The following is a 10,000-nucleotide window of genomic DNA, read 5'->3' on the forward strand; positions in this document are numbered from 1 at the left end:
AAAAAAAGGCGTGAATTTGACTAAGTGTCTAGGAGGATGTCCCTTTAAGAAGGCTGACCTGCTATGGTTCTCCACCCGGGTACGGAAAGCAAAATTAGTCCCTCTCCTCGCTGGAAGTCCAAAAAAAAGTCGTAAATTTGACTAAGTGCCTAGGAGGATGTCCCTTTAAGAAGGCCGACGTGCTATGGTTCTCCACCTGGGTCAGGAACGCAAAATTGTCCCTCTCCTCGCTGGAAGTCCAAAAAAAAGGCGTGAATTTGACTAAGTGCCTAGGAGGATGTCCCTTTAAGAAGGCTGACCTGCTATGGTTCTCCACCCGGGTACGGAAAGCAAAATTAGTCCCTCTCCTCGCTGGAAGTCCAAAAAAAAGGCGTAAATTTGACTAAGTGCCTAGGAGGATGTCCCTTTAAGAAGGCTGACCTGCTATGGTTCTCCACCCGGGTACGGAAAGCAAAATTAGTCCCTCTCCTCGCTGGAAGTCCAAAAAAAAGGCGTAAATTTGACTAAGTGCCTAGGAGGATGTCCCTTTAAGAAGGCTGACCTGCTATGGTTCTCCACCCGGGTACGGAAAGCAAAATTAGTCCCTCTCCTCGCTGGAAGTCCAAAAAAAAGGCGTAAATTTGACTAAGTGCCTAGGAGCATTTCCCTTTAAGAAGGCCGACCTGCTATGGTTCTCCACCCGGGTCTGGAACTCAAAATTAGTCCCTCTCCTAGTTGGAAGTCATCAAAAAAAGGCGGAAATTTGACTAAGTGCCATCATTTTAGAGTACCAGGACTATAGCTGGGGAATTGGAGCCCTCCGGTGGACACTCGCTGCAAATGCACCCTGAATTAAACACATTATTTCCAGTTCTTTTGGGGCCCTATTTTCAGACGTTGTGGAGCCCTCCAGTGGACTCCCGCCTCCAATGCACCCCCCAAATTAAAGACATCACCCCCCAAACTAAAGACATTATTTCCAGTTCTTTTGGGGGCCTGTTTTCAGCCGGTTTGGCGTATTTCCTTGACGCCGGGGAGTCCTACAGGTGTTCCCGGGGAATGAGAGGCCTTTTGTGGGCCAGAAAGAGTGGGGAACCCTTGGAGCCCCTATTTTCAGACAGTTTGGCTTATTTCGGTGACGCCGGGGCGTCCATCACGTCTTCCCGGGGAATGAGAGGCCTTTTGTGGCCATATGTCAACAAAAGAGTGGGGAAATGGAGCCCTCCGGTGGACTCCCGCTGCAAATGCACCCCCCAAATTAAATACATTAATTCCAGGCCTTTTGGGGCCCTATATTCAGACGGTGTGGAGCCCTCCAGTGGACTCCCGCCTCCAATGCACCCCCATAATTATAGACATCACCCCCCAAATTAAAGACATTATTTCCAGTTCTTTTGGGCCCCTATTTTCAGCCGGTTTGGCGTATTTCCTTGACGCCGGGGAGTCCTACAGGTGTTCCCGGGGAATGAGAGGCCTTTTGTGGGCCAGAAAGAGTGGGGAACCCTTGGAGCCCCTATTTTCAGACAGTTTGGCTTATTTCGGTGACGCCGGGGCGTCCATCAGGTCTTCCCGGGGAATGAGAGGCCTTTTGTGGCCATATGTCAACAAAAGAGTGGGGAAATGGAGCCCTCCGGTGGACTCCCGCTGCAAATGCACCCCCCAAATTAAATACATTAATTCCAGGCCTTTTGGGGCCCTATATTCAGACGGTGTGGAGCCCTCCAGTGGACTCCCGCCTCCAATGCACCCCCATAATTATAGACATCACCCCCCAAATTAAACACATCATTTCCAGTTCTTTTGGGCCCCTATTTTCAGACGGTTTGGCGTATTTCCTTGACGCCGGGGAGTCCTACAGGTGTTCCCGGGGAATGAGAGGCCTTTTGTGGGCCAGAAAGAGTGGGGAACCCCTGGAGCCCCTATTTTCAGACAGTTTGGCTTATTTCGGTGACGCCGGGGCGTCCATCAGGTCTTCCCGGGGAATGAGAGGCCTTTTGTGGCCATATGTCAACAAAAGAGTGGGGAAATGGAGCCCTCCGGTGGACTCCCGCTGCAAATGCACCCCCCAAATGAAATACATTAATTCCAGGCCTTTTGGGGCCCTATATTCAGACGGTGTGTAGCCCTCCAGTGGACTCCCGCCTCCAATGCACCCCCCAAATTAAAGACATCACCCCCCAAATTAAAGGCATCATTTCCAGTTCTTTTGGGGCCCTATTTTCAGACAGTTTGGCGTATTTCCTTGACGCCGGGGAGTCCTACAGGTGTTCCCGGGGAATGAGAGGCCTTTTGTGGGCCAGAAAGAGTGGGGAACCCTTGGAGCCCCTATTTTCAGACAGTTTGGCTTATTTCGGTGACGCCGGGGGGGTCCTTCAGGTCTCCCCGGGGAATGAGAGGCCTTTTGGGGCCATACATAGGTCAACAAAAGAGTGGGGAATTGGAGCCCTCCGGTGGACTCCCGCTGCAAATGCACCCCCCAAATGAAATACATTAATTCCAGGCCTTTTGGGGCCCTATATTCAGACGGTGTGTAGCCCTCCAGTGGACTCCCGCCTCCAATGCACCCCCCAAATTAAAGACATCACCCCCCAAATTAAAGGCATCATTTCCAGTTCTTTTGGGGCCCTATTTTCAGACAGTTTGGCGTATTTCCTTGACGCCGGGGAGTCCTACAGGTGTTCCCGGGGAATGAGAGGCCTTTTGTGGGCCAGAAAGAGTGGGGAACCCTTGGAGCCCCTATTTTCAGACAGTTTGGCTTATTTCGGTGACGCCGGGGCGTCCATCAGGTCTTCCCGGGGAATGAGAGGCCTTTTGTGGCCATATGTCAACAAAAGAGTGGGGAAATGGAGCCCTCCGGTGGACTCCCGCTGCAAATGCACCCCCCAAATTAAATACATTAATTCCAGGCCTTTTGGGGCCCTATATTCAGACGTTGTGGAGCCCTCCAGTGGACTCCCGCCTCCAATGCACCCCCCAAATTAAAGACATCACCCCCCAAATTAAAGGCATCATTTCCAGTTCTTTTGGGGCCCTATTTTCAGACGTTTTGGCGTATTTCCTTGACGCCGGGGAGTCCTACAGGTGTTCCCGGGGAATGAGAGGCCTTTTGTGGGCCAGAAAGAGTGGGGAACACTTGGAGCCCCTATTTTCAGACAGTTTGCCGTATTTCGGTGACGCCGGGGCGTCCATCAGGTCTTCCCGGGGAATGTGAGGCCTTTCGTGGGCCATATTTTCAGACAGAAAAAAAAGAAAAGTAACCCTTACACTACAAAGGACAGCGGGGAAACGCCCCCCAGCAAAGTCACAGGGGAAGTGGGGTAGACAAGTGGAGAGTGTCTGGGGAAAAGTCCACAAAATGATCAAAAATCACACACAGGTACGAGTGCCACAAGTCCCGCCGCGTCCCACCCGAGTCCGAGGTGCCCCCCACATGCCCAAAACGCACCCAGCAAAGGCGCACTGTGATTGGGAAGAAAAGTTGGAAAAGTGGGCAAAAGTCCGGAAAAATGACCAAAAACCACACCCAGGTTAGAGCCCCACACGTCCTGCAGTCGCACCCGAGTCCTGGGATGCCCAACATGTCCAAAAAAATCAAAAAAAGCCCAAAAAATCAAAAAAAATCCCCGGGCCGTATCTTGGACGCCGGCGTACCGCGTTCGGCCCTCGTGCCGTAGTTTGGCGACCGATTGTAAAAATTTGCCGCGACCGGCTAGTTTTTTTCCTTGGAGTAAATAGAGAGTAGATCCAGCAGAAAATATGCACTATAAACAAAGAGAGGGAGTTTGGAGGGGGGCAAAAACGCCCTCTTGGAACTTTTGCAGCAGCACACATCAAACTAGCGGGGAGAAGGCATGCATAGCAAAAGGCCACGAAATGATCCAAAATCACACCCAGGTTCGAGTCCCACAAGTCCCGCCGCGTTCCACCGGTGTCCCGGGGGTGCCTGGCATGTTTTGGTCCAAAATCACACCCAGGTTCGAGTCCCACAAGTCCCGCCGCGTTCCACCAGGGTCTCGGGGTGCCTACAATGTCCACAACGCACCCAGCAAAGGCGCACTGTGATTGGGAAGAAAAGTTGGGAAAGTGGGCAAAAGTCCCGAATTTGGTCCAAAATCACACCCAGGTTCGAGTCCCACAAGTCCCGCCGCGTTCCACCAGGGTCTCGGGGTGCCTACAATGTCCACAACGCACCCAGCAAAGGCGCACTGTGATTGGGAAGAAAAGTTGGGAAAGTGGGCAAAAGTCCCGAATTTGGTCCAAAATCACACCCAGGTTCGAGTCCCACAAGTCCCGCCGCGTTCCACCAGGGTTCCGGGGTGCCTACAATGTCCACAACGCACCCAGCAAAGGCGCACTGTGATTGGGAAGAAAAGTTGGGAAAGTGGGCAAAAGTCCCGAATTTGGTCCAAAATCACACCCAGGTTCGAGTCCCACAAGTCCCGCCGCGTTCCACCAGGGTTCCGGGGTGCCTACAATGTCCACGACGCACCCAGCAAAGGCGCACTGTGATTGGGAAGAAAAGTTGGGAAAGTGGGCAAAAGTCCCGAATTTGGTCCAAAATCACACCCAGGTTCGAGTCCCACAAGTCCCGCCGCGTTCCACCAGGGTTCCGGGGTGCCTGACATGTCCACGACGCACCCAGCAAAGGCGCACTGTGATTGGGAAGAAAAGTTGGGAAAGTGGGCAAAAGTCCCGAATTTGGTCCAAAATCACACCCAGGTTCGAGTCCCACAAGTCCCGCCGCGTTCCACCAGGGTTCCGGGGTGCCTACAATGTCCACAACGCACCCAGCAAAGGCGCACTGTGATTGGGAAGAAAAGTTGGGAAAGTGGGCAAAAGTCCCGAATTTGGTCCAAAATCACACCCAGGTTCGAGTCCCACAAGTCCCGCCGCGTTCCACCAGGGTTCCGGGGTGCCTACAATGTCCACAACGCACCCAGCAAAGGCGCACTGTGATTGGGAAGAAAAGTTGGGAAAGTGGGCAAAAGTCCCGAATTTGGTCCAAAATCACACCCAGGTTCGAGTCCCGCAAGTCCCGCCGCGTTCCACCAGTGTCTCGGGGTGCCTACAATGTCCACAACGCACCCAGCAAAGGCGCACTGTGATTGGGAAGAAAAGTTGGGAAAGTGGGCAAAAGTCCCGAATTTGGTCCAAAATCACACCCAGGTTCGAGTCCCACAAGTCCCGCCGCGTTCCACCAGGGTTCCGGGGTGCCTACAATGTCCACGACGCACCCAGCAAAGGCGCACTGTGATTGGGAAGAAAAGTTGGGAAAGTGGGCAAAAGTCCCGAATTTGGTCCAAAATCACACCCAGGTTCGAGTCCCACAAGTCCCGCCGCGTTCCACCAGGGTTCCGGGGGTGCCTGGCATGTCCACAACTTACCCAGCAAAGGCGCACTGTGATTGGGAAGAAAAGTTGGGAAAGTGGGCAAAAGTCCCGAATTTGGTCCAAAATCACACCCAGGTTCGAGTCCCACAAGTCCCGCCGCGTTCCACCAGTGTTCCGGGGTGCCTGACATGTCCAAGACGCACCCAGCAAAGGCGCACTGTGATTGGGAAGAAAAGTTGGGAAAGTGGGCAAAAGTCCCGAATTTGGTCCAAAATCACACCCAGGTTCGAGTCCCACAAGTCCCGCCGCGTTCCACCAGGGTTCAGGGGCGCCTACAATGTCCACAACTTACCCAGCAAAGGCGCACTGTGATTGGGAAGAAAAGTTGGGAAAGTGGGCAAAAGTCCCGAATTTGGTCCAAAATCACACCCAGGTTCGAGTCCCACAAGTCCCGCCGCGTTCCACCAGGGTTCCGGGGTGCCTACAATGTCCACAACGCACCCAGCAAAGGCGCACTGTGATTGGGAAGAAAAGTTGGGAAAGTGGGCAAAAGTCCCGAATTTGGTCCAAAATCACACCCAGGTTCGAGTCCCACAAGTCCCGCCGCGTTCCACCAGGGTTCCGGGGTGCCTACAATGTCCACAACGCACCCAGCAAAGGCGCACTGTGATTGGGAAGAAAAGTTGGGAAAGTGGGCAAAAGTCCCGAATTTGGTCCAAAATCACACCCAGGTTCGAGTCCCACAAGTCCCGCCGCGTTCCACCAGGGTTCCGGGGTGCCTACAATGTCCACAACGCACCCAGCAAAGGCGCACTGTGATTGGGAAGAAAAGTTGGGATAGTGGGCAAAAGTCCCGAATTTGGTCCAAAATCACACCCAGGTTCGAGTCCCACAAGTCCCGCCGCGTTCCACCAGTGTCTCGGGGTGCCTACAATGTCCACAACGCACCCAGCAAAGGCGCACTGTGATTGGGAAGAAAAGTTGGGAAAGTGGGCAAAAGTCCCGAATTTGGTCCAAAATCACACCCAGGTTCGAGTCCCACAAGTCCCGCCGCGTTCCACCAGGGTTCCGGGGTGCCTGACATGTCCACGACGCACCCAGCAAAGGCGCACTGTGATTGGGAAGAAAAGTTGGGAAAGTGGGCAAAAGTCCCGAATTTGGTCCAAAATCACACCCAGGTTCGAGTCCCACAAGTCCCGCCGCGTTCCACCAGGGTTCCGGGGTGCCTACAATGTCCACAACGCACCCAGCAAAGGCGCACTGTGATTGGGAAGAAAAGTTGGGAAAGTGGGCAAAAGTCCCGAATTTGGTCCAAAATCACACCCAGGTTCGAGTCCCGCAAGTCCCGTCGCGTTCCATCAGAGTGCCGGGGTGCCTACAATGTCCACAACGCACCCAGCAAAGGTGCACTGTGATTGGGAAGAAAAGTTGGGAAAGTGGGCAAAAGTCCCGAATTTGATCCAAAAGCACACCCAGGTTCGAGTCCCACAAGTCCCGCCGCGTTCCACCAGTGTCTCGGGGTGCCTACAATGTCCACAACTTACCCAGCAAAGGCGCACTGTGATTGGGAAGAAAAGTTGGGAAAGTGGGCAAAAGTCCCGAATTTGGTCCAAAATCACACCCAGGTTCGAGTCCCACAAGTCCCGCCGCGTTCCACCAGGGTTCCGGGGTGCCTACAATGTCCACAACGCACCCAGCAAAGGCGCACTGTGATTGGGAAGAAAAGTTGGGAAAGTGGGCAAAAATCCCGAATTCTGTCCAAAATCACACCCAGGTTCGAGTCCCACAAGTCCCGCCGCGTTCCACCAGGGTTCCGGGGTGCCTACAATGTCCACGACGCACCCAGCAAAGGCGCACTGTGATTGGGAAGAAAAGTTGGGAAAGTGGGCAAAAGTCCCGAATTTGGTCCAAAATCACACCCAGGTTCGAGTCCCACAAGTCCCGCCGCGTTCCACCAGTGTCTCGGGGTGCCTACAATGTCCACAACGCACCCAGCAAAGGCGCACTGTGATTGGGAAGAAAAGTTGGGAAAGTGGGCAAAAGTCCCGAATTTGGTCCAAAATCACACCCAGGTTCGAGTCCCACAAGTCCCGCCGCGTTCCACCAGGGTTCCGGGGTGCCTGGCATGTCCACAACTTACCCAGCAAAGGCGCACTGTGATTGGGAAGAAAAGTTGGGAAAGTGGGCAAAAGTCCCGAATTTGATCCAAAATTATGCCCGGGTTGGAGTACCACGAGTCCGGCCGCGTTCCACCGGTGTCCCGGGGGTGCCTGGCATGTCCACAACTTACCCAGCAAAGGCGCACTGTGATTGGGAAGAAAAGTTGGGAAAGTGGGCAAAAGTCCCGAATTTGATCCAAAATTATGCCCGGGTTGGAGTACCACGAGTCCGGCCGCGTTCCACCGGTGTCCCGGGGGTGCCTGCCATGTCCACAACTTACCCAGCAAAGGCGCACTGTGATTCAGAAGAAAAGTTGGGAAAGTGGGGAAAAAAAGGACCGGAAAATATCCAAAATTATGCCCGGGTTGGAGTACCACGAGTCCGGCCGCGTTCCACCGGTGTCCCGGGGGTGCCTGCCATGTCCACAACTTACCCAGCAAAGGCGCACTGTGATTCAGAAGAAAAGTTGGGAAAGTGGGGAAAAAAAGGACCGGAAAATATCCAAAATTATGCCCGGGTTGGAGTACCACGAGTCCGGCCGCGTTCCACCGGTGTCCCGGGGGTGCCTGGCACGTCCACAACTTACCCAGCAAAGGCGCACTGTCAGTGGGGAAGACCAAACATGTCTCGGATTTTTTCCAAGTACCTTAACGAGAGAGGCTAAAAAGCACCTGTTTTTACCTTCTCTCGTTGTTGTACTTAGAAAAAAAACGAGAAAATAAAAAATCTGGGTTTTTTTCTAAGTACCTTAACGAGAGAGGCTAAAAAAAACCATTTTTTACCTTCTCTCGTTGTTGTACTTAGAAAAAAAACGAGAAAAAAAATTTTCCCCATTCATTTCAATGGGAGTTCATTTTTTTTTTGGGATTTTTTCTAAGTACCTTAACGAGAGAGGCTTAATTTTTCACCTACTTTTTACCTTCTCTCGATTTTTCGTTTTTTACCTGGTCGACCAAAACACCTCCATCTCGTTACTATGTGCACCATGTCTGACAGGCTGAAATCACAGGGAACGCGTCCGAGTCAAAGTGAGCTATTTTCGGACACAAATATGGTGTTTTTCCCCTCTATCCTCTGGTTCTTTTTTCAAACTGATCTTCCAGCATCTGAGCGACAGGGGCTCATGCAGACACCTGTGTCCGCCCGAGGGGCGCCTTCCCGGACACATATATGGTGCTTCCCCCCTCTTTACCCCGGTCCTTTTTCAAACTGATCTTCCAGCATCTGAGCGACAGGGGCTCATGCAGACACCTGTGTCCGCCCGAGGGGCGCCTTCCCGGACACATATATGGTGCTTTCCCCCTCTTTACCCCGGTCCTTTTTCAAACTGCTCTTCCAGCATCTGAGCGACAGGGGCTCATGCAGACACCTGTGTCCGCCCGAGGGGCGCCTTCCTGGACACATATATGGTGCTTTCCCCCTCTTTACCCCGGTCCTTTTTCAAACTGCTCTTCCAGCTTCTGAGCGACAGGGGCTCATGCAGACACCTGTGTCCGCCTAAGGGGCGCTATCTCGGACACATTTTCAACTTTTCCCGCATGAATGAAATCCTGGAACTGATTCCACCCAGGTACTTAGGGCTTCCAGGGCTTGAGCGACAGGGGCTCTGTCCGGAGCGTGTGTCCGCCTAGGGGGCGCTGTCTCGGACACATTTTCAACTTTTCCCGCATGGATGAAATCCTGGAACTGATTCCACCCAGGTACTTAGGACTTCCAGGGCTTGAGCGACAGGGGCTCTGTCCGGAGCGTGTGTCCGCCTAGGGGGCGCTGTCCCGGACACATTTTCAACTTTTCCCGCATGAATGAAATCCTGGAACTGATTCCACCCAGGTACTTAGGACTTCCAGGGCTTGAGCGACAGGGGCTCTGTCCGGAGCGTGTGTCCGCCTAGGGGGCGCTGTCCCGGACACATTTTCAACTTTTCCCGCATGGATGAAATCCTGGAACTGATTCCACCCAGGTACTTAGGGCTTCCAGGGCTTGAGCGACAGGGGCTCTGTCCGGAGCGTGTGTCCGCCTAGGGGGCGCTGTCTCGGACACATTTTCAACTTTTCCCGCATGAATGAAATCCTGGAACTGATTCCACCCAGGTACTTAGGGCTTCCAGGGCTTGAGCGACAGGGGCTCTGTCCGGAGCGTGTGTCCGCCTAGGGGGCGCTGTCTCGGACACATTTTCAACTTTTCCCGCATGAATGAAATCCTGGAACTGATTCCACCCAGGTACTTGGGGCTTCCAGGGCTCGAGCGACAGGGGCTCTGTCCGGAGCGTGTGTCCGCCTAGGGGGCGCTGTCTCGGACACATTTTCAACTTTTCCCGCATGAATGAAATCCTGGAACTGATTCCACCCAGGTACTTGGTGCTTCCAGGGCTCGAGCGACAGGGGCTCGGTCCGGAGCGCGCGTCCGCCTAGGGGGCGCTGTCTCGGACACATTTTCAACTTTTCCCGTATGAATGAAATCCCGGACCTCCGTCCAGGTACTCGGGGCTTCCCAGGACTTGAGCGACAGGGGCTCGGACCTGGGAAAAGCCC

This window comes from Nerophis lumbriciformis, unplaced genomic scaffold, assembly GCF_033978685.3.
Source record: "Nerophis lumbriciformis unplaced genomic scaffold, RoL_Nlum_v2.1 HiC_scaffold_78, whole genome shotgun sequence".
Classification (NCBI taxonomy): Eukaryota; Metazoa; Chordata; class Actinopteri; order Syngnathiformes; family Syngnathidae; genus Nerophis; species Nerophis lumbriciformis.